Genomic DNA, 20912 nt, shown 5'->3' on the forward strand with positions numbered 1-20912 from the left:
ATATGTTGGGTTCCATAAATTGATAATTATTTATTATTAAGTTGTTTTGATTAAATAATAGACAACATATGCACACACTTAAGATTACAAGTCACTGAACAGATAAAAATCATGTACATTCTGGAATGCTCATCCATAAGATTACAGGAAACACTAAATTGTTATATTTGGATGTTAGAAAAGATAGGAAAAAACAATTAGTAGAGAAGCCCTAGCCATCTCTACTACATTTGTATTGGTTCTCTGTCTCAGGTTAAAAATAAAACACAAAATTCAGTTTTATGTACCCTGGAAATGTTCTGGGGTTCCATCTGTTTTAAAGTCAGACGTCTGCCTCACATTTAAGCTTTAGAGAGAAATCTTGCATGTCAAAAAGTTTCTTTGTTTTACTTCATTATGATATATAATGTGTGATAAAATATTTCAAAATAGAGTTATATTTCCATTTTTATTAGGAGGTATATATCCTTGTCATGATCCAAAAACATTAGAAATTTAAATAAAATTCTAAAGAATACATAGATATATGAACTGTGGCATTTTTTCCAGTCTTATTATCCCTTTATGTGGTTCACTGTTCTTGAGAAAGAGATTCATGGAACAAAAATCATGTCAGGGACAGATTCATTGTTCTTGGAAAACATTCTGCCCTTTTACCTACCCATCAATATTCTAGTTTGAAGCACTCTCCTTGTAGTCTGATTTATGTAATGTTTTTAAAACTTGCTTTTTATAAGATAATGCTTTGAATTGAAATTCTAAAGCACAAGATTGATAATTGTCAATAAGTGTAGGATACTAAAAGATTGTACTCAAAGCTGGAAAATCACCATGTTTACCCTTTGCTTACCTGGCAATCCTAGAGTAAGAGCAATTGGAAGGAGAAAGAAAAATGAAAGTATGGTATTTTGGCATTATGTGCAAATCAAATCAGCATCAATTTTTTTGCATTCAAAAATATTCCTTTTGAGTGCCTCTACTGTGTACAGTAGCACTGTTATGTTTCTGCACAATGCCTATATCCAAGTACGATAGCATAACAATTTAAGAAAAATAATTCTTGCTTTAATAAAAACAATTTCACTATTACCAAATGCTTGGATTATTTTAGTATTATTAATCCTGGGATTTTTTTCATGGTTATTGAATAATTTATTTTGTTTCTCTCAAAGCAGTTTTTTTTCTTTCTTTTAATCCTTGGATTCCTTCTTTCCCTTACCTCTTACATCCCATACATTAGTAAATCCTTTGGCTATCTCCAAAATATGGCCTGAATTTAACCAACTTCAAATTCACCTCATCTCTAACTTCTCTAGTTTAAGCCATCATCATCTCTCACCTGGAGTACTCAGGGTATAACTTTTACTTAACGTGGAATTAAAACCCTACTACATTTTTTATGGTCTTGAAAATTTTTCAAGGTTACTTTTTACCTTGAATCCCATAGAACTGTCACAGTTTCTTATCTTTTCAACTAGTATATTTGAGAAATACCAAAAGAGAAGGGGTGAAGAGAGAATGGAGGTGAAAAACAGGAGCATTTGGTTTTGTAAATGAGCCTTGGAAATCGAAGATTTTCTCTTCCAAGTATTGTTTAATGTTGCAATTTGGAAAAGGGTAGTGAAAAGAGTTAGAATATCTGGCTGATTATGTGTTTTGACATGATGCTATCTCAAAGTACCAGGAAAGAATTTAGGATATATGTGGGAAATTTTCCCCCTTTGGAATGTTAGACCTAATTTAAGTTACTCTAAATTTGAGTGCGACAATAGATCATGATAGTGCCAGGATTCAACAGTAGGTATCTGTATTAGTCATAATTCTCCAAAGAAATGGAACCAATAAAGAGAGAGAGAGAGAGAGAGAGAGTGTGTGTGTGTGTGTGTGTGTGTGTGTGTGTGTGTGTGTGTGCTTAACACCACCATCAATAGGTTCTTGGAAACTTTGACTTTAAGCAAAATGATGTATAACAATACCAATTTTACCATAGGCTAATTGATAGAAACAAGAGTTAAGTTCTTATATTTCCGGTCATAAAAACATCACCAAACTTCTAAATATGACATATATTTAGAAGTTTTCACTTTGAAATGTGAGCCATATATACATTTATATATACATTTAAGAAAGAGTAATAAAAACAAGATAACTCTTCTAACCCGCTGATTCCAATTCACAGTAATGGGTGGCTGGAGCCTCTCCCGGTGGGAACCAGCCCCCGCCGGGGATGCCCTTCCATCACAGGATATGCCCACACGCACACTCAGCCCGGGACAACTTACACATGCCAGTTCCCCTCACACGCTTTGGGAGGTGGGAGAAAACTGAAGACCTCAGAGAACCCACACAGACATGGGGAGACTGTGCCAACTCCACACAGTGGTTCCGCTGAGAATCTTTTTTTCCTCATCAAGGTTAAAACAACCTTGAACAAAATGTTATTCGAGGATCTGCTATATATAGTCTTGCACTGCTTTATCATTTGAGTACGTTCTGAGAAAGGCCCCCTTAGGCAGTTTCGTCACTATGAACATCATAGAGTGCACTTAAACCCAGATGGTATATAGCAGGGGTGTCCAAACTGCGGCCCGCGGGCCAACTGCGGCCCATGATCCATTGTGAATTGGCCCACAGCAAATTCCAAAAATATATTTAGTTTACTTAAATAAACCAGGTGAGGCAATACGTACTTTACCTCGAGTGAGTGGCCCGGCTGTTTGTGTAGTTTACCGCATATGGCCCTTGGTGAAAAACGTTGAAAAAAGTTTGGACACCCCTGGCATATAGCCTACTACATACCTAGGCTCCTAGGCTACAAGCCTGTGCAGCATGTTACTGTACAAAACAACATGAGATTAAATCAAGCACAAGAGAGGATGAATCAAGAGACTCAGCATGAGATGTATGAGGCTGCTGGGGGACAGTATACTGTTTTACAACAAACATTTTTTATAAGTAGAAAGATACTCAAATAGATTAATAGCGTAGTATAGTAAGTACACAAATTAGTAACATGGTTGGTCGTTACCATTATCAAGTATTACGTACCACACATTATTATATGTGCTATACTTTTATACAACTGGCAGTGCAGTAGTTTACACCAGCATCACCACAAACACGTGAGATTGTGCATTGCGTTACGACTTCATGCCGATGACGAGTCACTAGGTGATAGGAATTTTTCAGCTCCATTATAACCTATGAGACCACCTTCGTACGTGCGCTCTGTAATTGACCAAAACGTCTTTGGCACATGGTGTATATGCATATAGAGACATTGATTGATGGATTGATTTTGAAGCACTGGCTCATGCAATTGTGGAGACGGGCAAGTCTCAAATCTACAGGGCAGGACAGCTGCCTGGAGATCAAGGGAAGACTTAGTGTCACAGCTCCAATCTAAAGGTATTCTGCAATAATTCCCTCATAAGACCTTCGGGAGGCCCACCCCCATTAACAGTAATATGCTTTATTGAAAGTCTACTGATTTAATTGTTAATCTCGTCTAAAAAATGCCTTCATGGTAACAGCTAGATTAATGTTTGACCATATGTATGAGGGCTGTGGACTACCTAGTTGACACAAAATTAACCATTGCCGTATTCTTAAGTTCTGAAGGAAACTATTTACTCTAAAATATAAGTTGTTTGGCTAATTTGGTATGTAGAAATTACAAATCTTGGATATTATTGGTTTATCTTAGAAAAGTAATGTTGTGGCATATGGTTGATTTGCAAGAGGAAGAATCGTACCTTATAAGGCCTTATTTGGTTGTGATAACTACCATTTGTGTATCAGCTGGTTTTCACACTTTGGAAAGACGTATCATCCCTATTTTCAAGATAGAGAAAACAACTCAACAGTAACCAACCTGGGACCCAGACACAATTATGGGTTCAGACTCTGTTGTTAATTCCAGTCCACTTGGTTATCTTGGCAATCACAGAATACTTAAACAGCTCACAGAGATGTATTTATCATATATGTATTATCCAGAAATTTAAGATTATTTATCAAACAGTGAAGTTTTCAAGTCACTTGAAGTTAATAATAAATTCTACTCTAAGAGTAGCTTCAGTAAGGAAAGGATACTTTTAAATGAATAGGAAAAATAAAGACAAAATTTATTATCAATTATTGCTTAAGACAAACAGGAAAAGATTTGAAGAGAGGATGTAGCTTAAACAGAAGGCGTATCCTTGGGAAGTACTTTCCTTCCTTCCTAGCTTTCCCACCAGCATTTGCCCCGTGGCTTCCTCCCTTCAAACCACACCTTGTAAACCCTTTTATGTGCTCTGTTGACAACAAGAATTGTCGTGTGTTGTTCCATACTGGGTTTTAACTAATAAAACACACAAAAAGGGGCCAAATGCCTCTTTACACAGGAGATGAAGTTCATTCATTCTTTAAGTTGAAAGCAAGTACAGTTAGGATATATAGCAGGTGACAGTTTCCATATGTTCTAGCAAAGTAGAACTGGATTATTTATAGTTTACAACATGTGTAAAATTAAAGCTTGCAGGGGGCTCCTGGGGAGGTAAATTAGACAAAGAGTGGAAGATCTGGGGAACTCTATTTTGCAATATTCTGAGAAGATGCTCATCAAAAAATGCAAACAAAGTATTTTTAAAATATTTAACGTTAAGCAATGTACAGAAAAGTTTGTGGTCTTTACCTCGCAATAACAAATGGTAAAATTAGAAAAGACTTTGAAGGCTGAGGAGGGGGAAAACTTAATTTTGTGAACTTAATAGAAAAAGGAGTTTCAGAAACACAGGGACAAAGAATTGTCATTAAAAGGATGTGTCTTCCAAAGTGCAAAGTAAAGTTACATGAGATCTGGTTGATATTTGACCCACAGTCTCAAAGCGCTTTAGACTGCAGCAAGTAATTGCTTCCTCATTTAGATTAGACAATGAGTTCTCCCTGCAAGCTGTTCTCCTTCCTTTAAATAGACTGTATAGAGTAATTGAAACAAGTTCTACTGGGAAGTGGAGTGACTGATTCCTCAAAGTGTGAGAGCAGAGCTATGGTAACCTCTTAAGCCTGGCCTTCCTCCTGTTCCTATTTAGGGAATCCGCAGGGCAGCCAGCGTGGAGTGAAGTCTGCATTTCCCCAGCTTTATTGTTTAGACTTGAAGGGAAGGTCATATGCCCTCTTTGACAGAGAGGTTTATGGGCTCTCTCTAATTAGCAGCACCCTCCACCAGACAGACTGTTGGCCACCTTCCAAGAACGGGTTTGGTAGCGGCCACTGGTGAAGGAGAAAACAAGGTTATTTACCCTGTGACTGTAATTCTTGGCACAAGTTTACTCTTTACACTCAGACACGTTTTCCTTTTGTTCCAACTTGCCTTTGGAATTCTGAATAGGGCGTTAAGGGAGGGAAATGCAGCTATATATTTAGTAGTGTAAGCAACCCATATGTTGGCCTCTCTTTTTTTTTAACTATTCCAGGGCCTCACAGTTCAAAAGATGATACCTTTTTCAAAAAGACCACATATTCAGAGAGCTGCTTGCAAATGTAATGGCTTGAGCACATGCCCACAAACAACCTTAGAAAAGGAAGTTTAATTTTCAACATCTGTAAAATGACAGTTGTATGTTAGGACTCTTAGAAATCCCTGCGGTAAAATGTGATTGGGTTCAGGTAGTACTGGAGTGTTAAAAGAGTACTGGGAATATATTTGGCTTGTCCCGTTCTGTCAGTTCTGTAGGGTGGTGGGTTAAGCTGATAGAAATACTTTTTGGTTGATTTAAACCAGATGCTCTGACTATTTTTGTCCTGTTTGCAGGCGCAGCAGCACTGCAAAAGGCAATACTGCCCCCCTCGGCCGTCCGCCAACTGCAGGCGCAGGAGTCTTGTCTCCACCAGCTACCTCGGCCATAAAAATCTTTTAAGTCCCCATTATTATTCCAGGCACATTCCAAGGGGGTTGAGTCACAGGGTTCACTGGGCTTTTCTCCCGCCCCGAACTGCCTGTATCGGGTGGAATATGACCTCCAACTTCAAAAAAGGAATCCATAACCGGTCAAAGAGCGCTTTAGGGCAAGCCCCAAATGCAACCCTACTGTAACTTCTCCCAAACACCTGGGGTTTGCTGGCTGCGCACATGGAGTCCCGTGGACTAGGGATGGTTGCATGGTCAAAACATAAGGTTTTTCTGTGGGCAGTCCTGTAGAGCTGCTCTATTTTCCCTGCTGGTTTGAGAACCTCCGAGGGCTGTTCGGCAGTGGGGTGGTGTCTGGGCTGAAAACTTTTCGTTCTGGCAGTGCGTGCCGGAGTGCTGAGAGGCCAAAGACAGGCGCCTAGGAGGTTGAGGTTCGGCCGGCTTTTAAGTCACCTCCGAGGGAAAACTCCCAGCCCCTCCCACGCGGCCGCTCAGAGCCGCCGTCCGCCAAGCCTTCGGGGGGAGAGCGCGCACATCTGGCCGCCCAGGAGCCAGCCACATCTGGAACTCTAACCCCCGCACCCAGATGTTCAAGGGGTGGGGTGGAGGGTACAAGAACCCGAAGGGCGGAGCTACCGCGGCTGCGACTCCTCCCTGCAGCCAGACAGCAGGGGTCCAGACTGGGGAGACGCCGGGGGCTTGAGATGGACCAGCGACGGGTGGGGGAAGAGTTGGGTTTTGGGGTGCTGGGGCCGCGGTCAGGGGACGAGAGACAGTGTATTGGGATGGTAGAGGAAGGCTAGAGACGCGCGGGAGATGCGGTGCCGGGGTGGGGGGGGGGTGGAGGCGGTTGGGTGCAGAGCGCTGAGGCTTTGCCAGTGCCTCGCCCCGCCCCGTCACTGAGTCCGCCCCACTGAGTGGGATATTCCAACCAAGTCCCCAGGAGGTGGTGAAGGGGAGGAGGGACAGGCGGGCAAGTTTCCTGGGGTGGGGAGGTGGGGAGGCCCGCTGACGGTGCGGGGGTTTGAGTGCGGAATTCCCCCTGCCTGCCCTCGGCTCCTGCGCCGAGGAGTACCTTCCCGGGACTGCGAAGGGCGTGACCCCGACCAGGCGGGGCCAGACGGCGAGTCTGGCTCCTCTTCCTCTCTCCCCTCACCCAGTCCTTAACCGGGAGAGGGAGGAGCAACATACGACCTCTAGACTCTCCCAAACCTGAGCTTGTCGGAGAAGCCTGCGTCGGGAGGCTGGCACGCCCCTCCGACATTTGCACGTAGGAGTTTGACGTCTCGTGAAGCAACAGTGTTTGCCAAGGAGTCGGGGCTGTTTCCAAGAGCCTGCGTCTATTGGATGCTCCGATCAGAACAAATAGTTCACACTCGATTTGTTTAATCAAGACGAGGGCTGACGGTGTTCATATTTAAAAGTTGTCCTTCATCCAAGTTGTCCTTAGATTTTCATTTAAAAGTGTCAACACCCCTCGTCACGGCACAAATGTTTTTGTGACAATTTAGAGAAAGGGGGGGGGGAGGGCAGAATATCTTTAAAGAAAAAAAATTACAACCGATAGGAAAATGTTAAAAGATGTTGGCCCTTTTTCATCTGACAGCCCCCGTCATCACATATTCTCCGCCAAAATAAAATAAGTAACCCTACTCACAGCTTTCCTCAACTTATCGGAAATCTCCCCTGGTAGGGGCCAAGTGCACGAATGGGCTCTGATCCCACCTTAGTCACCAGCTGAAGCTGAATAATCTTTAGTGTTTCCTCTCCCAAGGACTGCCCATCTTCATTGAGAACAATCAAAAGTGTACAGGGTTTTAAATGCTCACCATACAGTGTTTAAATAATACTGCTTACTCTTCTATTGCTTACTTCTATGATCTTGTGGCAAGTTACTCTACCTCTTGGTGCCTGGTGCTTCAGTTTCACCATTTTAAAATGTAACTTTACCTATAGCATGTGTGTGTGTGGGCACAAAGCCCCCAAAAAACAGTTTCCAGGCTCTCGGCCTCAAATAGAAAGGTGCTGGCTAGGGTAGTAAATGGCCATCAACTGTGATCAGATGGCCAGCAGCTGTGGCTGGTTGGCCGTCAGCTGTAACCCGTAGGCCATTGGCCACTAATATAACGGCTGTGGCTATGCTAGCAGGAATGGAATGGGGGCTAGCAAGATGGTGGCTGGCAAGCGCGGACTGCTGTTAGGCAGATTATGTAGATCCTGCTTCCTGTGTCTCCAGCCCAGCCACCAGTGAAAATATATTGGTTTGACTCCCCTATCTATGACTCCGTGGGTGTTCCTTTTTGGCCTTACCATGTCCTGCGTTCTTATGAGGGGAGCGGGACCAGAGACCCCGCCAGCCGCTCTGCACGACAAATGGCGCAGCGAGCAGGGTCCCCTGCATGACAGTGTGTGTGTATGGGGGGGCGGGGAACAGAATACCAGAGAGCAGTTTCCAGGCTCTCGGCCTCAGTGGAAAGGTGCTGGCTTCAGTAGTAGATGGCCATCAGCTGTGACTGATTGGCCTAATGGCCATCAGCTGTGACTGATTGGCCGTCAGCTGTAACCAGTTAGCCAATTAGCCACTGATATAACTGCCGTGACTGCACTGGTTGGTTGGCCGGCAGAAAAGTGGACGTCGCATTGCGCGTCGTGTGGTTACTACTTCGTGTGTGCATTTCGCCTGGCGTCCAGTGATCTGGCGTGCAGGAAGAGACTTTGTTGGGGTACTGATGGATATTTGCTCCCTGTGTCTCCAACCCAGCAGCCAGCAAGAATATAGTGGTATGACTCCCCTATCTATGGCTTCGTGGGTGTTCCTTTTTGGCCTTACCATATCCTGTGTTCTTAGGTGGGGAGCAGGAGCTGAGACCCCACATGACACCCCACATGACAGTGTATGTGTGTAAGGATTAAGGACTAATGGGATAGTGCAAATTAAGTGCTTAACACAAAGCCAGTAGCATAGCAAAAAGTTGATAATTATTATTGCTATTAATAAGATAGGCTCTGTTTGTCACTAAAATGAAAGTTGTAGACGTGGGAAGCTGGAAAAGAGCCTCCAGAGATCACCCTTTTAAGAGTATGTTTTTACGTCTGTTGGACAAGTAAAACCTGCCACCCTCTGGTCACATCTCCAAATCCATACCCTTGTAGAGTTTTCAGTTGAATTAGAAGAAATTGGATGAGTGATAATGATGCATAGGCTTTCCTCATAATTTGACTTTTTAATATACGAGGCCCCACATCGTATATTAAAGGCCCCTCATCCTTTATAGGATGAGGCGAACTCATCCTATAAAAAGTACTACGTACCTCATTGCTGAATATCACTATGGTCACCTTCGAAGTACTCCCCTTGGGAAGCTAAGCATTGATGCCAGCGCCTAGTCCACCCTTCAAAGCAATTTTGGAACTCTTTTTTCTGGAATGGCCATCAGAGCTGTCATCGTATTACCCTTGATGTCCTGAATGTCATCAAAATATCTTCTTTTCAATATTTCCTTTATCTTTGGGTAAAGAAAGAAGTGATTGGGGGCCAGATCAGGTGAGTAGGGAGGGTGTTCCAATACAGTTATCTGTTTACTGGCTAAAAACTCTCTCACAGACAGTGCTGTGTGAGCTGGTGCATTGCCGTGATATAAGAGCCACAAATTGTTGGTGAAAAGTTCAGGTCGTCCAGCTTGTTCACTCAGCCTTTTCAGCACTTCCAAAAAGTAAACTTGGTTAACTTTTTGTCCAGTTGGTACAAATTCATAATGAATAATCCCTATGATATGAAAAAAGGTTAGCAACATCGTTGCAACAAGTTCACGAACCTAATTATCAGATTTTGTATGTATATAAGATGAGAAGATTGCTCTTCTTTGAGAAAATTTCACTAGGGTGATGATAAGGTATCAACAAATGTGTGCAAAAACATTTTTCTTTACCTCCTCTTCGTTTTTCTGCACATCTCCTTTTCTCTTTGCTAACTATAGAGGACTCTGATTGTGGCAGTCTCTGTATCAAATGAAAATATGGAAACTTAGAAATATTTTAGATGCACATAAAATGAAATTCTGGAAAAGTCAAGGCTATTCTGTGCACTGGGCAGCTGCTGGAACTTATTGTGAGTCTTAAATTCTCTAGGCTCAGTTTCATTCATTTTAAAGCCAAGGGGTTAGCCTAACTTTTCCTTCCTGCACTGACATTTTTTGGTTTGTAATGGTTGCTGTGTCCAGGTGGTATTTCCTGTACATACCAACCTCCACCCCTCCCCACCCCCATTTCAGGGTAAGAAAGGGACTTTAGGCTTGGGAATGATCGTTAGGTGATGAGGCTGACGCAAGAACTCAGACCAGTAGTGAACTACAGTTGAGCCCTGAACAAAGTGGGAGGTCGGTGAGTAGTGGCACCTTTCCCCCAGGTAGAAAATCTACACAGAACTTTTGATTCTGAAGTTGGCCTTCGCATATGCAGAGTCAACCAACCACATATGGAAAACAGTATTTTCCATCCCTGGGTGGGAATCCACTGCTGGGAATGTGAAAATACTGTTTCCATCTGTGGTTGGTTGCATCACAGATATGAAACCCACTGAGAGGAAGGGCCGGCTATATTTATTTTTAAAACTCCGCATATAAGTGGATCAGCGCTGTTCAAAACATGCTATTCACCGGCCAACAGTAAAGCAAAGTAAAAATACTTAAAACCAGGTAAATGCTAACATATTTCTATGTATACAGTGTATATATTCAGATCATATACTTTGGTATATGTACCTTAAATATGAGGTACATTTGCATTTATATCTATTATATCCACAGCATAGATTCTATATACACATAGATCCCTTCTTTAGTAAGTTTTTCCATCACCTGCAAAAAAGGTAGAATTTTCTTCCTCTGGGCATGATTGGTCTGACTTTTCAGCAGAAGAAGGGACTGGAACCAAAGATGTCCATGATTCAGACGGATGAAAGAAGTGTGCCCTCTTGTGGGCCTCCTGTCATGCTAACAAGAAAGTCCTCCAAGAGAGGAGGAGGAAGATGGTGGCCCTTGTGGTCAGGGCCCTAATCCCATTTTACCTCAAAATGCCTCCCATGTAATCTCCCTTTATCATCTCTAAGAAATATTTTCCAAATAATAATGCAGCTCCAACCCCCTTCCCATCACCCAAGATTCCTCTCCACATTCCACGTCCAATCTATCAGCTACTCCTGTCACCTCTAATATAGAGATGTGGATATGAATATGGATATAGATATGTCACAAAGCCCATCCCTCTTACTACCATCTACACTAGCAACTAGCCCCAGTCATCGTCATTTCTTGGCAAACCTACTGCAGTAGCCTCCTAATTATTCTTCTTGCTTCCACTCCTTCACCCTGCATTTCATTCTCTACACAGCAGCCAAATCAATCCTTTTAAAATATAAATGAAATGTGCTCACTCTCCTGTTCGAAGTCCTAGTAGTCTTCCTTCAACACTTGGAATAAAACCCACACTCCTAACTGTGGCCCATATGATTTGACTCTTGTCTAATTCTTTCAGCTCATCCTTTGTCACTTTTTTACTTTCTTCCTTGCTCATTCCTCTCCAGTCACACCAGCCTTCTCAGTGTTCAAAAAAATCTCAAACAGACTCCTTATTCAGGGTCCTTGCATTTGCTGTTTGCCCTGCCTTCAATCCTCAGATCTTTGCATGGTTTCCCCTTAATTCATTCAGGTCTCTGCCCAAATGTCACCTCAGAAAGAACCCCTGATCATCTCATCTAATAATACAGATGCAACATAGCCATAAATATTCTCTAACCAATCACCCTGGTTTATTATCACATCTCTTATCAAATCTCTTAAAATTTTACCTATTTATTTGATTGTTATTTGCCTCACCTCTAGAATGTATGTATGCTATGTGAGGGTAGGGACTTGGCCAATCTTATTCAACAAAACATCTCCAGTCTAAAACAGTGCTTGTCTTATAAAAAGCACATAATAAATAATTGTTGAATGAATGAATAAAAAGAATCTCTATCTGGAACAGCAGTGGGGAAAGAAGGTATCCCTCAGTGTGAGCTCGAGAAAATTTCATGCTTTCCCCAGTCTCATGACTTTATTCCTGATTGGCTTCTGCTCCAAGATGGATTCTGTGTACTGGAATCAAGTTTAGTCCTACACACATATAAATATGTGGCTCAACTACATTCACTTAATGGGGTGTGGGGGGAGTCAGAGATAACAATGTAAATAGTGAGGGTAATTCTGTTTACTGTTTTATTCAACAAGTGTTTATACTGAAATAACCGTGAGATGGGAGAGATGAATCTGCTCTCCCCTATGCTATGGTAGTTCCTCTATGCTCTTCATATTATGATCAATGTGCCACGGTGGGTGTTTAAAGATGCTGATTGTCTGAACAGTATGGCCCTCAAATGCAAGGCTGTTGGGAAATGAGTTTGAATCCTGAATACTCCACGCTACTGTGTGACATTGGGCAAGTTACTTACCTTTTTGGTACCTTAGTTTCCTCTTCTGTGAAAGGCGCCAATAATAGTGCCTTCTGAATAGGATTGTTATAAGGATTAAGTAAATAATGTTTGTAGATATCTTAAAGCAGAGTCTGAAATATAGTATGTGTGAGTATTTTGTAAGGAATACATATTTAAAATGTTTAACTGTATTTGATTTTCCCCTTTGTCAATGACTTTATAACAAGATACTGCTTCATTGTGATTAGCACTGGGGCTTTCCTTGTGGTTTTAGACCAGTAATTTTAGTTTTAACACTAAGCACAATAATTATTTTACAGCCATTTCTACTCTATCATTTATGCTTAGCCATAAATTCCATTTAGGCCAAAGTATGCCTAACTTTGCAAAAAAGAAATTGTACCTTTAGGGGATCACCCACTTTATTGCAGTTGAATAAAAGATGTTCCTTACTTTTAGTTCTGTAAGCTTTTCTTGGCCAGCTTTTCTATAACATAATATTGTTATTTGGTAGTTGAGTGTCAGTCAGCTCTATAGAAAAATAAATATCAGTGCTTTCCCGAAACCTGTGCCAAATCATCCCTGAACCAGGGGAATTGAGCCAGATAATCTCTAAAACGTTCTTTAACTCTCTTTTTCTATTGTTTTCATGAAAACAAAAATAGTTTCAGGACTTAGCACTGTTAACTGTGCCTGGTAGCTCTGTGAATCATGGACAATTGAGATGGTTTGAACTTCACTGTATTGTTTGGAACAGACTAGGTTCACGTCAAATTCAACAGGAATAAAATCTGTTTTTAACTGCAGACAGTCTGTCAGACCCCTTCTAAGCTCAACATTTCACCACTCTTTCCAGGGCCTTGATCACTCATTCATATAAATCTGATCAAGCCTCTTAAGAAAGAACTGGAAACACCCCCTGCTGTGTGTTAACATCTCCTTGAGATTATTCTATATATGATATATTAAAAACATACCTCCTGCAGTCTTTACCTTACTTATGGTACCATCAGGCATGCATGCATTCATTCATTCAGTAAATATTGACCGAGGGCTTAATATGTGCTAAAATTGTGCTAGTACTGGCCATTTGGTTGTCTGAGTTATAAACCTAGGAGTCATCTTATATATACCCCTGTCTCTTGCTCCTCACATAGGTCAGCCGCCAAATTGGTGGCAATACTACCTTCTAAATATCCCTTGAATTTTTGTCCTCCTCTCCACTTATTCCCCTGCCTTACTATGTTAGTAGAAGTGGGCTAAGCCCAACTACTGTAGAAAGCAGAGCATGAAGCACTCTATTTAGTAGGATTCAGCCCAGAATGGTGAGAGTGAGGAGAAAAGGGGAATGAGGCAAGGGAAGATGTGACTCAGTGAGATGCACTGTGTTACCACACTGGTACTGTTGTGCAATGATACAAACAAATCACTCAGCAGGCATGGGATTTCTCTGGAAGGGTTAAAGGAGGAACTACATCTCAGACTAGTCCACAACAGAGAGAAATGGGGAGAAATGTATCTGCTGACATCTCTCTTGGCTCCACTTGCTATTGGTGAAAGTTTACCTCATAGGGAACGAAATGCCCCCAAACTTCTGGGTCATATGGGTCTCAGGAAGGCAGATCCCATTCCCAAAGTATGGTACTTCCTACAACTTCAAAAATAGAACAGCAATTTGGCACAGGTGAATCTCTGACCTAGACAGAGGAGGAGGAGGAGACAGTCAGGCGATCTGAGAAGGTACACAAAGTTTGTCTCTCAATATAAACAAAGGCTTCATAATTTTTCCTTTAGATTCTTATAACTGCCTGCTAAGTGGACTTTGTACCACTCATTCCCTTCGAATCCATTCTTCACACTGTACCCAAAGTGACCTTTCATGCTTAAATCTTTCACTAGCTCTCCTTAAACTATAATAAGATCACAGCCTTATACCATGGCATGTCAGGCTCCGCGGTCTCCCTTTGCCTGCCTTTCAGTCTTCTTACTAAAGGGCATTTTTGCATATAGAATCAGATGGTCACGCCTCTCAAGCTCTTTGTTAGTGTTTACTGTTTTTTTTTCTGACTCAAAATTTACTACACTAATTATAGAAAATTTGGAAAATAGGAAAGGAAATAAAAATCAATTACCTTGAGGAGAAAACTCCTGTTAACATTTTGGAATATATTCTAGCCATATTTTTCATGAATATATATGCATTTTTTAAATCTCAGAGGCATATATTAAATAAAAATTATACTTACGGAATTACTGCATTGAAGTTTATATTTATCCAAAAGTACACGTCAAGACCACCCATGTGGTTCAATTTGATAACATGCACTTCACTATAATTTTTCATTTCTTTGCTTTATTTCCTTAAATGTTACTTAAATATGCATTGAAAATGTATATTTACATTTCAGAAATATAGCACATGTAAAAAGCCCTCTGTAAACAGAACTCCTCCTCAATATATTTTCCTGCTTTGTTTTAAATAAAATAGCTTAATAATAAATAACAATAGAAACTCTAAAAATCATAAGTGCAACTATTAACTTTTGTTTTATTATATTGAGAGAGGTAATTTAAGGCGATTATAATAAACTGCTTTCCACATCATGGCCTAAAACTATATGTAAAATTTGCCCTATATACAAAAAGTTATTTTAGGATTCTATAAATACCAATATAATATTTTTACACTTTTTATTTTCAATACATTGACATATTAGAATCACAAATTACTATTTTCTCCTGGTCCACCAAGTATGGACTTTCCATAGTAATGGATAAAATTGTGTATTTAAAAAAAAAAATCACATGGTCGAGATTTTGAAGACAATAGCAGAGAAAGTGATCTTTAAAAATAAAGCTACTAAGTAGTGAATGCTTATATAATCATTTAAATTTTAAAAGTCAAAAATTCAAGAAACGTTGAAATCAAATTAAATCCATATACGTATTATGAAAACCTTAGTATTGAGATTATATTAGAGGCAGAATCTATACCATCCTAACTTTTCCAAAAATTATTTTGAACCACCACTTAAGTTAGACAAAACTTTTAGGGTACAAATAACATCATACAGAAATGATCTTAGAAAGGCATAGTTATAATTCTGGATATGGAGGCATTTAACTATTCAGTCTTTATTTAGTGACTGGAAGTCCTTATTCCTTGAGAATATTTACAAATATTTACAAATGAAAGACGTCTTTTGTCTAATGATTTATTAAAGAACCACATATGGTTCATTAGATAAGCACTTAAATTATTTTACTTAATATGATTAAAAAAATCTGCATGTTGGCCATGTTTCATTTTATACATTACATTATTCTCTTAAGCTTTCAATTAAAGGGTATAAATCATGGAAAGCAATGCATAACATTTTCAACTCATATTCTAATTCTATTTAAATGATTCAAACTGAACATAAGTCATTATTTTCATTATCTAAATTTTTAAAAGTTTATTTTTTAGAAACAAAACAATTTGATTCACATTAACCACCAGCTTAATTTATACTTAAGAAGCTTAGGGATTTTTAGTTCCCAAAGCATATTAAAATTTTTTTCCATGCTCTTATAAAAAATAAGATTCTGATGTCCATACAGAATCTAAGTCAGCATTTACAAAGGCTATCTGAAATTCTATCAACTTTCAGCCCAGTGTAAAGTAAAATTATAGTTATACATGAAACATTTAAACTTAGAGCTTGCAATGGAAATGTCAACAAATCGTAACTTCTATGTCACTAATGATGGATTCTACTAAACTGCCCATGCGATACAACAGAAGGCAAAATTTGGTAGACAGAGTCTCAAGAAAACTAAAGCTATTAGAGCTATAAATAAGGAACACATTGTCTACTAGAACATAGCAAGGCCAAAGCATTAATGCTGTTGAAAGTGACTAGGATTTGAAATAAACATCTCTGAAACATGGAACATAAGAAGACCACAAACCAAAACATGTTTCTTTATACTTATTTATAAATCTATGTTTTTAATAATTATTTTTTAAAAGGAAAACATTTGTTTCTACACTGCAGTAGGCAGGGATTTTTTTCTACTTTCCTGACTACCGTGCAATTTTCAAACCTTCTTACAGACTGGCATTATCTCATTAAGATTTCCCCCTGAAGTCAGCTTGTCATATTTTCAGTAAGTTTTCACTGTTTGATGGTCTTGCAGAGTTCTTTCCTCCATATCCCGCATAGGGGCTTCTGCCAGCCTGCCTCCTCGTCGGTGTCCTGTCCTCCCCTGGCTGGAGCAGGAGGAGGGCATGCTTGAAATTGCCTGTTTTCTACCAGTCACCTGCAGTGCTTTGGGAACTGGGATCCTTCTGCCAATGTGAGGCCATAGTTTCTAGGCCATACGGTGCTCATGTATTTTCTCCTATCCTGCAGCTTTCTTTTGCTTATTTCCAAAAAAGGCAGCCACTATCCAGAAGGTTCTCAGTCTCACTTGAACTTAATCTGGATGTTTCTATCACCTCCCCATACAGACTCTACCCCAAGATGGGTAAAGTGTGGACACCAGCATTCAATCTCCTTTCCCTTATTTCTCCTTTCACCTCTTTTTTCTCCTCCCCAAACTGAAACTTTCCCTAAACAGTCTCTTTTTGGCTAGAAGGCACTGCTCTTACATCATATCCTACTGTGCAAGGTGACATTTGCCCTTTCTCTTCCCTGGGTCCAAAGTGGTAGAATGGCTGCAGAAGAACACAATTTATGGAAGGAATAATAAAAAAAAATCAGTTCAGTTAATTTTCTTATCTGTTATCTCACTATTATCGTGTTACAAAGTGATGGTTGAGTTCCCAGAAAACACACCCTGAGATGGAAATTTGCACAAAAGACGTTTCTTGGGGATACTGCTCTCAAGAGAAGCATCTGTGAGGGAGTGAAAGAAACAAGATGGGGTAGGGAGAAGTTTTAACTGCTCTGCATTATAACAGAGGGCTCAGCCAATCTTATAAAGAGTTCTGGAATTAGGATAGCCCTTCACATTTTTTCCCAGATTGAAGCAAGAGGGCCTGTCCTTCATAGCACTGAATTCACAGACAATGGATATGAGCTGCTTCCTGGGAAAGGGACATGACCTTGTATAAGGCAGCTGCTTTCAGCTGCATGTAATTCTCTAGAGGGACTAAGATGAGAACTGTTACCCGACAAACCCCAGGCAGTTGGCAAATGAGTGCAACAGTCCTGAAGGGAGAACTTGCTGGTGCATCAAAGCACCCTGCATTTCACCAAAAGAGTACTTGCTTCTTGCCTGTTATCTATATTTTATGCCTAGGAACCTGGGACGCAGGGAGAGTATCTAGATCAAGTTCCCAGAATAAATAAGTGACTTACAGACTTTATTTCATTTGCCATATAAAATAACTCTGTCAAATATTTCATTTCCTCTCTCTCTCTCTCTCTCTCTCTCTCTCTCTCTCTCTCTCTCTCTCTCTCTTTCAGGAGGGCGCAGCTCATAGTGGCCTATGGGGGAATTGAACCCACAACCTTATTACCACCAGCCCTAACCTACTGAGCAACCTGCCACTCCTTCAAGTATTTCTTAACCCCCTTATATGGACAAGGCTAATGAAAGTTTAAATGATTCCTCCAAGTATTTAGGGTCAGCAAACTGTAGAACAAAGATCCAGATCATCTGACTGCAACTCTGTGCTTTTCGTATCTCACACACTGACTTGATCTTGTTAAAGTCTCTTGGAGTAAAGGAGTTTTAGGACTGGAGGAGACTTTGGAAAACAGTCCTAACCACTCATTTCTCAGAGAGGTAAAGTGACTTGGTAAATTGTTCAAGGCAATGAGGCTGATGAATAATCTCTCTGGGTCTCAGTTTTCTTATCTGTTAAGTGATATGAGCTGCCCACCTACAGGGTGGTTTTAAGATTCAAATAAGATAATGGATGCAAAATAAACTAGAAAGTACTTAAAGTGGTATAGGATTGTCAGTGTTTAGCCATGAGACACTGCATTGTGGGTAAGAAGGGCCTCCCATCTGTTAACAATGGCAGGGTCAGGCTAGTACAACAGAGTGTAAAATTTTAAATTTGGGGGGACTTGCACAGAAAGTGAGTTTATAATTTAAGAAATTCTATTAGTTCAGATTCATGTTAAAGGTGGACAAATTTCCAGAACAAAACAAAACAAAACACTTTCTGGCAGGTTTTAATTAGAAGTTGCATTGTAGGAGGCAGTTGCTGTGATAGTTCTGACTGAGACCAGAATTCAAAATCACATAACTTCCTATTCTCAGATAAATAAAATAGCCCAGTTCAGTCTGCTTTGGTGTAAAGGAAACACCAAAGTTCCTTCCTCTGAACTTTGGAACTATTTATGACATAAAAACAAAAGATCCAAAATATTTTTATGCTTACTTTGTTATGCAGGCTGAGTTCCTAAAACACCACAATATAACAAATTTAGGTTATTTGGCTTCTTTGTCCACCAATAATTACAACTTTTATTGAATCAGCTCCTTAGCATGGAGCTTGGAATTTAAGAGAGTCTGTAAGTTGATTGTTTGGCCATTTCTCTCTCTTCTGGAAAACTCACAGGTAAACTTATTTTCCATGATTTTTTTCCCTTTTTTTATTTCTAAAATTTATTTATTAGTTTCAGGTATATAAAAAAAAATAGTGATTAGACATCTATATACCTCACAAAGTGATAACCCCAATAGGTCTATTACCCATCTGACACTATACATAGTTTTTACAATATTATTGACTACATTCCCCATACTGTACTTTACATCCCCATGACTCTTTTGTAACTACCAATTGGAACTTATTAATCCCTTCACTTTTCTCACCCAGCCCCTCCAACCCCCTCCCATTTAGTAACCATCAGTTTGTTCTCTGTATCTATGAGTCTGTTTCTGTTTTATTTGTTTGTTATTTTGTTCTTTAGATTCCACATATAAGTGAGATCATATGGTATCTGTCTTTCTCAGTCGGACTGATTTCACTTAGCATACTACCCTGTAGATCCATCCATGTTGTCGCAAGTGGTAAGATTTCCTTCTCTTTTATTCGTTCTCTAATATTCCATTGTATATATGTACCACCTCTTCCAATTGTCTATTGATGGGCACCTGGGTTGCTTCCATATCTTGGCCATTGTAAGTAACACTGCAGTGAACATAGGGGTACATAGCGCATTGGTCAGACATCTACAAAGTCTATGACATGATCCCTATGATAAGTCCAGTCCCCATCTGGCATCTTACATGATCTTTACAACATTGTTGATTATATTCCCCATACTGTATTAACTACCAATTTGTATTTTTTAATGCCTTCACCTTTTTCACCCTGCCCCCAACCCCATTCCCATCTATCAGTCTAATAGGTCTAGTACCTATCTGTCACCATACTTAGTTATTGCAATATTACTATGTATATTCCTTATGCTATATCCTACATTCCCATGACTACTGTATAACAACAAATTTGTACTTCTTGATCCCTTCCCCTTTCACCCATCCTTAACCCCCTCCCATCTTAAAGAAGTCCCTCTAAGATTCCTTGTAATACTGGTTTGGTAGTGATGAACTCCTTCAGCTTTTTCTTGTCTGGGAAGCTCCTTGTTTGTCCTTCAATTCTAAATGACAGATTTGCTGGGTAGTACAATCTTTGTTGTATGTTGTTGCTTTTCATCACTTGGAATATTTCCTGCCACTGCCTTCTTGTCTGCAAAGTTTCTGTTGAGAAATCAGCTGACAGTCTTATGGGGGCTCCCTTGTAGGTACTGGTAACTAACTGCTTTTCTCTTGCTGCTTTTAAGATTCACTCTTTGTCTTTAACTTTTGGCATTTTAATTATGATGTGTCTTCGTGTTGGCCTCTTTGGGTTCATCTTGTTTGGGACTCTCTGTGTTTCATGAGCTTGAATGTCTATTTCCTTCACCAGGCTAGGGAAGTTTTCTGTCATTATTTCTTCAAATAGGTTTTCAATTCCTTACTCTCTCTTTTCTCCTTCTGGTACCCCTATAATGTGAATGTTGGTATGCTTGACATTGTCCTGGAGGCCCCTAAACTCTCCTCAAATTTTTGGATTCTTTTTTCTTTTTGTTGTTCTGGTTGGGTGTTTTCTGCTACCTTATCTTCTACATCACTGGTTGTATCCTCTGGTTTATCTAATCTACTGTTGAATTCCTGTAATATATTCTTCATTTCCGTTATTGTATCCTTTATTTCTGACTCATTCTTTTTTTATGGTTCTCATCTCCATTTTTATGCATCCTATCTCTCTGTTGAAGTTCTCCCTGAGATCATTGAGCATTCTTATAACCAGTGTTTAGAAATCTGCATCAGATAGATTACTTATCTCTGTTTTGCTTAGTTCTTTTCTGGAGCTTTGTTCTGTTCTTTTATTTGGGACATGTTTCTTTGTCTCCCCATTTTGGCTGCCTCCTTGTGTCTGTTTCTATGTATTAGGTAGGGCTGCTATGTCTTAGTAGACTGTCCTTATGTAGTAGGTGTGCTGTGGGGTTCAGTGGCGCAGTCTCTCTGGTCACCTGAGCCATGGGCTCCAGGTGTGTC

Source organism: Rhinolophus hipposideros, assembly GCF_964194185.1.
Source record: "Rhinolophus hipposideros genome assembly, chromosome: 15".
In the NCBI taxonomy this organism is placed as follows: domain Eukaryota; kingdom Metazoa; phylum Chordata; class Mammalia; order Chiroptera; family Rhinolophidae; genus Rhinolophus; species Rhinolophus hipposideros.